The sequence below is a fragment of the Lampetra planeri genome, chromosome 24, assembly GCF_965212315.1.
Source record: "Lampetra planeri chromosome 24, kcLamPlan1.2.h2, whole genome shotgun sequence".
Lineage (NCBI taxonomy): Eukaryota > Metazoa > Chordata > Hyperoartia > Petromyzontiformes > Petromyzontidae > Lampetra > Lampetra planeri.
In genome coordinates, this window is record NC_136130.1 from 244494 (window position 1) to 254105 (window position 9612).

Consider the following 9612-nt stretch of genomic DNA (forward strand, 5'->3'; position numbering starts at 1 on the left):
AGAGGCAACTTAGTTTGTAGACGCCAGGGTACTGTATGTCTGGAACCACATATTTTACAGACGGGACCAGATCACGGATTTTATATACTGTGTTGAATCGGACCTGGATCTTGTGTTTAATCAGGATTTTCGAGATCTTTTTTGTGACCCCAGCAATGTAGGGTAAGGTGATGGTCTTGAAAGGCTCCTCAACAGGATCCTTCTTGATGGTTGGAGTGATGGCCTTGCGGATTGTGTAGTCGGAGTAACCATTAGCCTTAAGAGCTTGGCGTACGTGTTTGAGTTCACTGCCAATGTGTTCCTGGTCGGAAATGCATTGGGCTCTATGGTATAGAGTCTTGATGAGGGAATTCTTCTGGGATGGATGGTGGTGGGAATCCGGTTTTAGGTAAGCACCCGTATGGGTGGCTTTCCTGTAGACAGAGTGGCTCATTGAACCATCAGGTCTCCTTTTAATTAGGACATCCAAAAAGGGTAGCTTGCCATCTTTTTCGACTTCCATGGTGAATCTGATGGCTGGGTGTATGGAATTGATGTGGTCGAGAAATTGGTCTAGAGCAGGCCGGCCATGTGGCCAGATGACAAAAGTGTCATCTACGTACCTCTTCCATAAGGTCGGGCGTAGAGTGGTAGTCTTGATGGCGTCAGTCTCAAATTTCTCCATGAAGAGGTTGGCTACAACCGGAGATAGGGGGGAGCCCATTTGGGTGCCCTCAGTTTGCTTGTAGAAAGTTCCATTCCAGGTGAAGTATGTATTGGTTAAGCAGTGTCTCACCAGGGGGGGTACCCCAGCATTCAGTCCTTGATGAACCAAGTTTTCAATGATTGCGATGGTGTCAGGTACAGGAACTTTGGTGAATAAGGAAACCACATCAAAACTGACAAGCAGGTCGTCTGGGGACAGGGCAATCCCCTTGATTGTCGATACCAGGTCAGTAGAGTTTAGTACCGCAGAGGTGGTTTTTCCAGTGAAAGGCCGTAGGATTTCAGACAAAAAACGAGCCAGTTTATAGGTGGGGGAGTTGATAGTAGAGACAATGGGACGAAGAGGTGTATCTTCTTTATGTATCTTTGGCATGCCGTATAATCTTGGTGGCCTGGCTGCAGAAAGTTTCAACGAGAACTGTTTGGTCTGATCAATTAATGCGGTTGAATCAGAAATGATTTGCTTGGTTTTAGAGACGAGGCTGTTGGTGGGGTCTCTTTTTATTTTTGTATAGCTGCCATCGTTGAGTAGTTCTTGGATTTTGTTGTTGTATTCTGTTTTGTCCATGATGACAGTTGCATTGCCTTTGTCGGCTGAGAGGATGACAATGTCATCCCTCTTTTTTAATTGAGCTAATTCAAAACGCTCATCTTTGCTGATGTTGCGAGCTGGCATCTTAGCGTTTTTGAGGGTTGCAGAGATTTCAGATCTTGCTACGTCTGCAGCGATGTGACTCAGGCCCTTGAGAGCTACATCTACTCTAGCAATTATAGCATTAACTGGTATGTGTCTAGGTGTGACTGCAAAGTTTAGTCCTTTAGCTAAAACGGATTTCAGGCCTTCAGAAATAGAACTGTTACTGCGATACCATAGAGCCCAATGCATTTCCGACCAGGAACACATTGGCAGTGAACTCAAACACGTACGCCAAGCTCTTAAGGCTAATGGTTACTCCGACTACACAATCCGCAAGGCCATCACTCCAACCATCAAGAAGGATCCTGTTGAGGAGCCTTTCAAGACCATCACCTTACCCTACATTGCTGGGGTCACAAAAAAGGTCTCGAAAATCCTGATTAAACACAAGATCCAGGTCCGATTCAACACAGTACATAAAATCCGTGATCTGGTCCCGTCTGTAAAAGATGTGGTTCCAGACATACAGTACCCTGGCGTCTACAAACTAAGTTGCCTCTGTGGTAGCAGTTACATTGGAGAAACCAAACGACATGTCTCGGACCGCATCCGTGAACATAAAGCAGACCTGAAACACGGTAGGACAAACACCTCAGCCGTGGCAGATCACTGTTACAATTCAGTGGGCTCACATGACATTGACTTCTCCAAGACAGAGGTTCTCTGCAAGCCATCTGGCTATCATGAGAGATTCGTTCATGAGGCGATCCACATATACAAACACAGAGACAATTTCAACCAAGAAGATGGATTCTGGCTTAGCAATCATTGGAAGGACGTAATAAACCATTTCGGATCTTAACTGATTGTGTCCACGTTTACGGTGACTTTCAGACCGCGTTCCACTCACTGGCATGGTGCAGTGTGCAGAGTAATGTATGGTGTCGTAATTGTATAGTAAATATATAGCAGTGTGATACACATTAGCGTGGGTAGAATAATACATAGTGTTATATTAAAATGGATAAGGCAGCAACTGCAGCAGCAGCAACTGCAGCAGCAGCAACTGCAGCAGCAGCAGAAACTGCAGCAGCAGCAGAAACTGCAGCAGCAGCAGCAACTGCAGCAGCAGCAACTGCAGCAGCAGCAGCAGCAACTGCAGCTCCCTTTGATGCTGTTAATCCTGCATAATGCACATGCATATGTAGTACTAATCACATTCCTGCATTTCCCATAAATATGCTAAATTCCTCTTGATATGCAAATTCCTTTGTCAAGGCGCCCAGCTTATATATATGCTCCAAGCTCGTGTGCTGTTTCATTCAGACTCTGTCGCCCCGACGGACCTGGTTTTCACCTGAGGACGGCTGCTTGCGTTGTGGCCGAAACGTCGTGAGAATAATTTTATTATGTTTTATTTTTATTATTTTATTACTTCCCTTCTACGTGACTTTACCGAAAGAACCAAGAAGACAGATGGAAATTACTTTGGTACAGCCATCGCAGGCTTCACAAATTTTGTGCTCGAAATAGATGATAAATAAAGTGGGAGCCAAATGACATCCCTATAGCACTTCAAGGTGAACACACCCCACATTACACACACACCCCCACGAGACACACACGCCGACATAACACACCTCCATGACACAACGTCAAATCTCAACCGGTTCTCGGGATCTCCGATGTCGACTGAGTCTTACACGAGTATACCTGGCGCAGTGTATGAGCATCACCACTGTGGGGAGAAAAAGGCGGTCGGGCATATTTATTAGACATCTTCCGTGGTTTGCGGCGTCAGCATCGTTGCTCTTGCCCCAGCAGTCGTTTAACCCCCACACTGGGACCTTTGTCGTTGCTGGTGTGCTTGCAGCAACCCGCGTGACTGGGCGTGCGTGAATCCGAGGCGAAGAGTGTATGCAGTGTATGTAGGGTAGGTGTGTGTCCAGTGAGTGAAGGGTAGGCGGTGTGCAGTGTCTGAAGTTTGTGTAGGGTAGGTGTGTGTGCAGTGTGTGTAGAGTCGGTGTATGTGCAGTGTGTGTAGGGTGTGTGCAGTGTGTGTAGAGTTGGGGTGTGTGTGCAGTGTGTGTAGGGTAGGTGTGTGTGCAGTGCGTGTAGGGTAGGTGTGTGTGCAGTGTGTGTAGGGTAGGTGTGTGTCCAGTGTGTGAAGTTTGTGTAGGGTAGGTGTGTGTGCAGTGGGTGTAGTGTGTGTGTGTGTGCGTGTATTGTGAGTCTGAGATTAGGAAAGGCACCGGGCAGAGATGATCTCCCAAGCGAAATGCTCAGGGAGGGTGGTGTCTGTGCACAGACTGCCCTACATGGCATCATAACACAAGTCTGGACCACTGGACGGGTTCCGCAGGATTGGAAGGATGCCCTGGTGGTCCCCCTCTTTAAGAAGGGGGACCGCACAGACTGTAACAATTACAGGGGCAGGGAAAGGTCCTAGCAAGGATTATTCAACATCGCCTTGCTAGGCACGCTGAGGAGAGGCTTGCGGAGCCCCAATGCAGTTTCAGGAAAGGGCGGTCCTGCACGGATGCCATATTTTCTGTCCGTCTGCTACAGCAGAGGTGTAGGGAATTCCAACAAGACCTACATCTTTGCTTTATTGACTTGGTCAAGGCCTATGATACAATCAGTAGGCCAGGGCTCTGGGTTGCTCTTCGTGCTTTCGGAGTCCCTGACCCTCTGCTCACGATCATTAAGGACCTTCATGATGGTGAGCGGGCCCGGGTAAAAGCCTTTCCCTGTACACCTTGGGGTGCGACAGGGATGTCCTCTGGCTCCCACATTATTTAACATCTATTTTGACCACGTAGTTCGTGAAGCCTTCAATAGCTGTACCGGGGGAATTTCCATTTGGTACAGATATAATGAGAGGCTGATCGACGCCCGGGTGCGATCAAGGGATGGCTCCCTATTGGTCAACCACGTTATGTATGCCGATGATTTGGTAATAGCTGCTCATTCAGAAGAGGAGTTGGAGACACTGCTGCTGAGACTGGATCGTGCCACTAAGAGGTGGGGCCTTTACCATCAACCCCACCAAAACTAAGCACCTGCCTGGGTATTTTGTACCATTCTCCACCCCCACAACTCCCAATCGGTGATGGGGCAGTAGTGGAGAGAGTGGAGAGTTTCCCATACCTGGGCAGTGTGCTTATGACCGGCTCCAGTTTAACAGCAGAGGTCTCACTCCGAATCAGTCGAGCGGCAATATATTTTCATCGGTTGCGTAATGCTGTGTGGAAGCTACCTGGTCTGTCGCTCCGCACGAAGCTTCAGGTCTTCTCGGCCACGGTCATTCCCTCTACGCTTGCGAAACGTGGACCCCCCTAATGGAGCATCTTCGCCGGTTGGAAACATTTAGGCTGGCCTGCCTACGATCCATCCTGGGTTTAACCAAGCTGGATTGTGTGAGGAGCTCACAAATCCTTGAAAGATCTGGGCAAAGTCCCATCGGTGAGCTCCTTCGGTAGGCAAGGCTGCGTTGGCTGGATCATGTAGCCCGCATGCCCAGCCACCGCATGCCTAAACAGCTTTTGTTCGGCCGGATCGAGGGGGCTAAACGGGCGCGGCACGGGCTAGAGAAGAGATGGAGTGATGTGGTACAGGAGGACGTGGAGCTGAGTGGACTTGCTGATGACTGGTACCAGCGGTGTCAAGATCGGCCTCTGTGGAGGAGGCTCGTGAAGGACGCTACTGGGCATTTGGAGGCAGTCGCCCTCCAACAACAACGGAGGGCGGAGGAGCGACGCTCACAACAACAAGCGGAGCGCCGGGTGGCTAAAGCACAGCAAGTTGGTACAGTAGGGGCACAGGTGGCACATCAGCCAGTCATCTCGGTCATCTCGGTCAGTCGACCCGTGGCACCTGGGTCTGCCCCGTGACCTCCTGCCAGCGTGCGTTCGACACTTCACGTGGCCTCAAGGTGCACATGGCCTGGCACAAGCGTCGTGGTGACGTCACCGCCACTTAGTGGCGAATGGCGGTTATTGTTGTTGTTGTCGTGTGAGTGTATATTGAGGTTGTGTGAGTGTAATGTGGGGGCGATAGTGTAGCAAGTAGTGCGCTGCGAATCGAATTATCTGAAACGGTCCTGGGCCTCCCCTAGGTCGACTCAGCCTCAAAATGAAGTACCTAGTGTGTAAACATCGCCACTAGGGAGACAAAGGCGGCCAGGCGTGGTGGTGGCCACCCACCCCCGCGTGTGCCGTGTAAGCTTTCATATATGCTCGCAAACAGCACTTGTCCCAAAGAGTAGGTTGAGGTAATGCAGGAGGATCTTTGTCTTTTGGTGTGTGTAGTGTGGCGGGGACCGGAGGAAAAGAGTGTGTGTGTGTGTATGTAAGTGGTATGTGATGTTTGCCTGGTGTCTTTGTCTGTCTGTATTGCTCGCGAACAGCACTTGTACGGTTGTGCCAACAGCATATGTAGGGTACACGGGGGATCTTTGTCGTTGTATGTGCATATATATACGCAGGTGTGCGAGTGTATTAGTGCGTGTGTGTGCGCCCCTGGTATAACTCGGGGGTGTGTACTGTTGTGTGTAATTGGTAGGAAGGGGTGTGTGTGTGTACCTGGTATGTGTGTACGTGTGTGCTCAGAAAGAACATTAAATACTTTCCATACCCGGGTGAGTGACAGGCAAGCGGATGCTCGCTTCATAACCCCTCGCACACACATCCCTCAACTGTCACTTCGCCGTGGCAATATCTGTTCATATCACCTCACTAGCAGTTGGAGGCTAAGCCAAGTGGACTCACTGGCAGGTGGAGCTACGAACAGGTGGATTTGTTTTCCATCTTCTCCTTTAGCTCCACTACGATCATCATTTAAAAAAACTCCATCTCTGGATCCTGACACCCATGAAAGATACCACCCCATCCCCAGCCTCCCTCTCCTGGGCAGAAGTCCATGGAAGGGTCATCCTCTACCCCCTCCGTCAATCACTCCTCCTGCTTGTGATCTTCATGACCCAGTCACATCTGGTTTCCGTCAAGGCCACTCAATGGAAACAACCCACTGGAGTGTAGGCAACGACCTACTTTACACCGGACAATGGTTCCCACTCCCTGCTTATTGGAATTCACTGCTGGCATGGATACCTTTGATTATCCCAGCCTCCGTTGAATCCGGCTCCTATCTCTTACGCGTTAATCCCAGTCCTTACAAAGGCTTCCCTCCTCTCAGAAATGCTTACGTAATGGTGTTCCTCAATCCACTGTATGTCTTCCCACTTGGCAAAATTATGTCCAGCCGATGACACCCATACTCAAGGTGCCGTTCATTTGCCTGATCCTGCTTCACGAGAACAGGATTTGGTGCTGCTGCTGTTGCTGCGTTGGCATTGGTGCAAAAGCGCAATTAACAAAACGTCTCAACACACTCGCCAACCAACACTGTGGCCTTACGAGAATACAAATCTATAGAATTGGCAACATGTCAGGCAGTGGCCCTTCTAATGGCAAGCAGCCTTCCCATGCCCTCAGCATTGAACCACCTCGCAGGATTTTCTGACTTAATTCTGACATCAAGTCGGAAGTCAAACATTGAAATGCCCTCTGCAACAATGTTGCTTGCAACACAGTTGTTCAGTTTAAAACGTAGGCTTTCGCGACCAATATAATAATAGAGGGTGGGGGGGGGTTAGATTTCGTAAAACATGCCAATAAGCGCCTGATTGGCTCACAAGTGACGACATCACATTTAATCCCTCTGTTTAAGACCAAAACAGGAGGATGATTTATCCACAACTCCGTGGCTGTTGCCTGACGAGGCTAGCTGTAATTACCGGGCGAAACGTCACAGTACTCGAATTGTAAATGTTGTGGAAGGGGTCACCTGGTGGTCGTCATGGGGCTGGAAGGGCTCACCTGGTCGTCACGGTAACCAAATCCAGCACGGCAGATTGCTTTCTATGCACATTACGAAAATGTGAACTCAAGATTCGTTTAGTTTGTGTTTTTTTTAGAAAGGCAAATAAGACCTTAGAACTATTCTCTAAAGCTTTTTATTTCTATTTTCCTGCCAGGGCTCTGATGAGGCCAGACGGGCCCAGGCCGGCCTTCGGGCCTACCCAGCCCTGCTATCCTTGATGCGTGAACACAAGCCGTGCGCGGCTGTACGTTTAAAGGCCGCGTAAATGTGCAACTGTTGCAAAATATGTTTTCGTTGCAGTGCTTAACAAGAATGCTGCGTGCAACATTACAAGAATGCTTAACGTGAAGCCACACCACAAGGCTGCCCCCGGGAACTTATCGAACCACTGCCATAGTCCGTGCAGAGCTCGCCTCTTGTCCTCACATCTGTCAACTTCGGCAGGATCTCTTACCTCCTCCATCTGCACACTATCTCTCTTCCTATTCCAGGTTTCCCTTTCTCTCCCCCCTCCCCACCCCCATCTGCTGCGACCGAGATACTGCGTCCACGCCTGCGTCACCGACTGCCCCATCGTGCTGGCTACGCAAGGCTCTGTGGCTCTCCTCTCTACGACCTCTCTCTCCACCTCAGATCCCTCCTCAGACTCTGACCGCATCTCCCGCCTCCCTCCCTCCCCACCTCGCCTGCGAGGTCGCTTCTGAAACCGCTTCCCCACTCGCTCCCAACTTGAGCGATTCGTTCCAAGACCGCCCTCTGTTTTCAAGACCTGAAATGATCTTGCTCTCAACTCCACTCCCCTGCTGGCACACTTCGCTCGGACAGTCCCCGCGCTCTTGGTGAAACCCAAAGTCATCCTTCAGACTATGGGGAGGTCACTCCTCCTCTGATTCTCACCGCCACCCCCCCATCCACCCACCCACCCGCCGTGTCTGGAATTCTTTCCCCTCGGTTGTCCGCACATCTGATGAACTCCTTCCCCTTTAACTCATTCTTCCACCTCTGCCAACTGCACATTAACGTCCCATTAAACGCTCGCTACATTTCCCCCCACCTACCTGCCCTTTCCAACTTCGATACAAAATCGTCACCCATTATTGTTGTCTTATTCCCCCCTTATCCTCTAACCTAAGTCCACTCCACTTGGCCAAACGCGGTTGTTCCACGAATCTGCTCTCGCTGGCGGCACGGGGGGTGGCGGGGCGGTGCCTGCCCGCGCGTGAACCGAGACGGCTCACTGCGCAAGATGCGTTGGCACGCCCCCTGTCCACTCAGCCCAACATCGTGGGTCGCGTGTTATTCTTTTTCCTTATGCGTGCACGATTTTTGAGTGCGTCTATTGCATGATTTGCCTGCCTCTAGGATGCGGGGTCCTGGAGGCCGCTCTTGGCTGCCGTACGCTATGATGCGCACGCTGCTCTGGGAAGTTGCACTGTTCGTGGGTCCTGTTATCCGCAACCTATCGTTATGTGCTCCTCTTATCCGTGAACATGTTGCTGATAATAAGATTCTCTTAGCTCTTCTGGAAGCTTGCTTCCTATAGAATCATTAATGTATAAAATATGAATAAGAGGGTCAAGTCACCCCACCTGATACCTCGACTGGACACGTGTGAAAAAAGCTGTATAGCTCATTGGATTCCTATAGTATAAACAAACATTCTGAGTATGATTATCCGTGACAATGTGCATGTCATCAAGTGAATTAAGCTCTTCCCAGGAGATTACCTGCGGATAAACACGGATGAATGTTCCACATTACTCCTCTTTATCTCATAATGTTTTGGAAAATAGGATACTTTTCATAAATAGGCTTTCATATATTTGCTTACGCGACAAGTTTATTGTTTTCCTTACCCCGTGCATCCGATTAGCATGGTTAGCTAAATGGTGCAAAATAAGTTAAACATACATTTACATACTATCAGGTGGTGGATTGTCATGTAAAAAAATGTACACTACACCTATATGATCTAACCCACCAAACTCAGGATAATAACATCTTTTGCAGATCGATAACAGGATTGCAGTTGAGAGGCATTCTACTGTAAACTCTAAACAACATCATCACCATCATCACCATCATCGTCACCATCATCATCATCATCACCACCACCACCATCATCGTCACCACCATCATCACTGTCACCGTCGTCATCATCTCACCAACCATCATCACCATCGTCACAAGGCACGCAGCCCAGGGCGGCTGCAGACTCGAATCGCGTCTATCAAGGTCAGCATCGGGACGGGGTTCAGCGTCCCGTGATTGCAGCCGTTACTGCCACGGGACTCTAACCGTGACCTTGACCCCTCCGAGGCAGCGCTCCCACACCCGAGAGCCGCGCGGAGCCGGAGACTGAAACCAGGAACACAGCAACCCGGGTG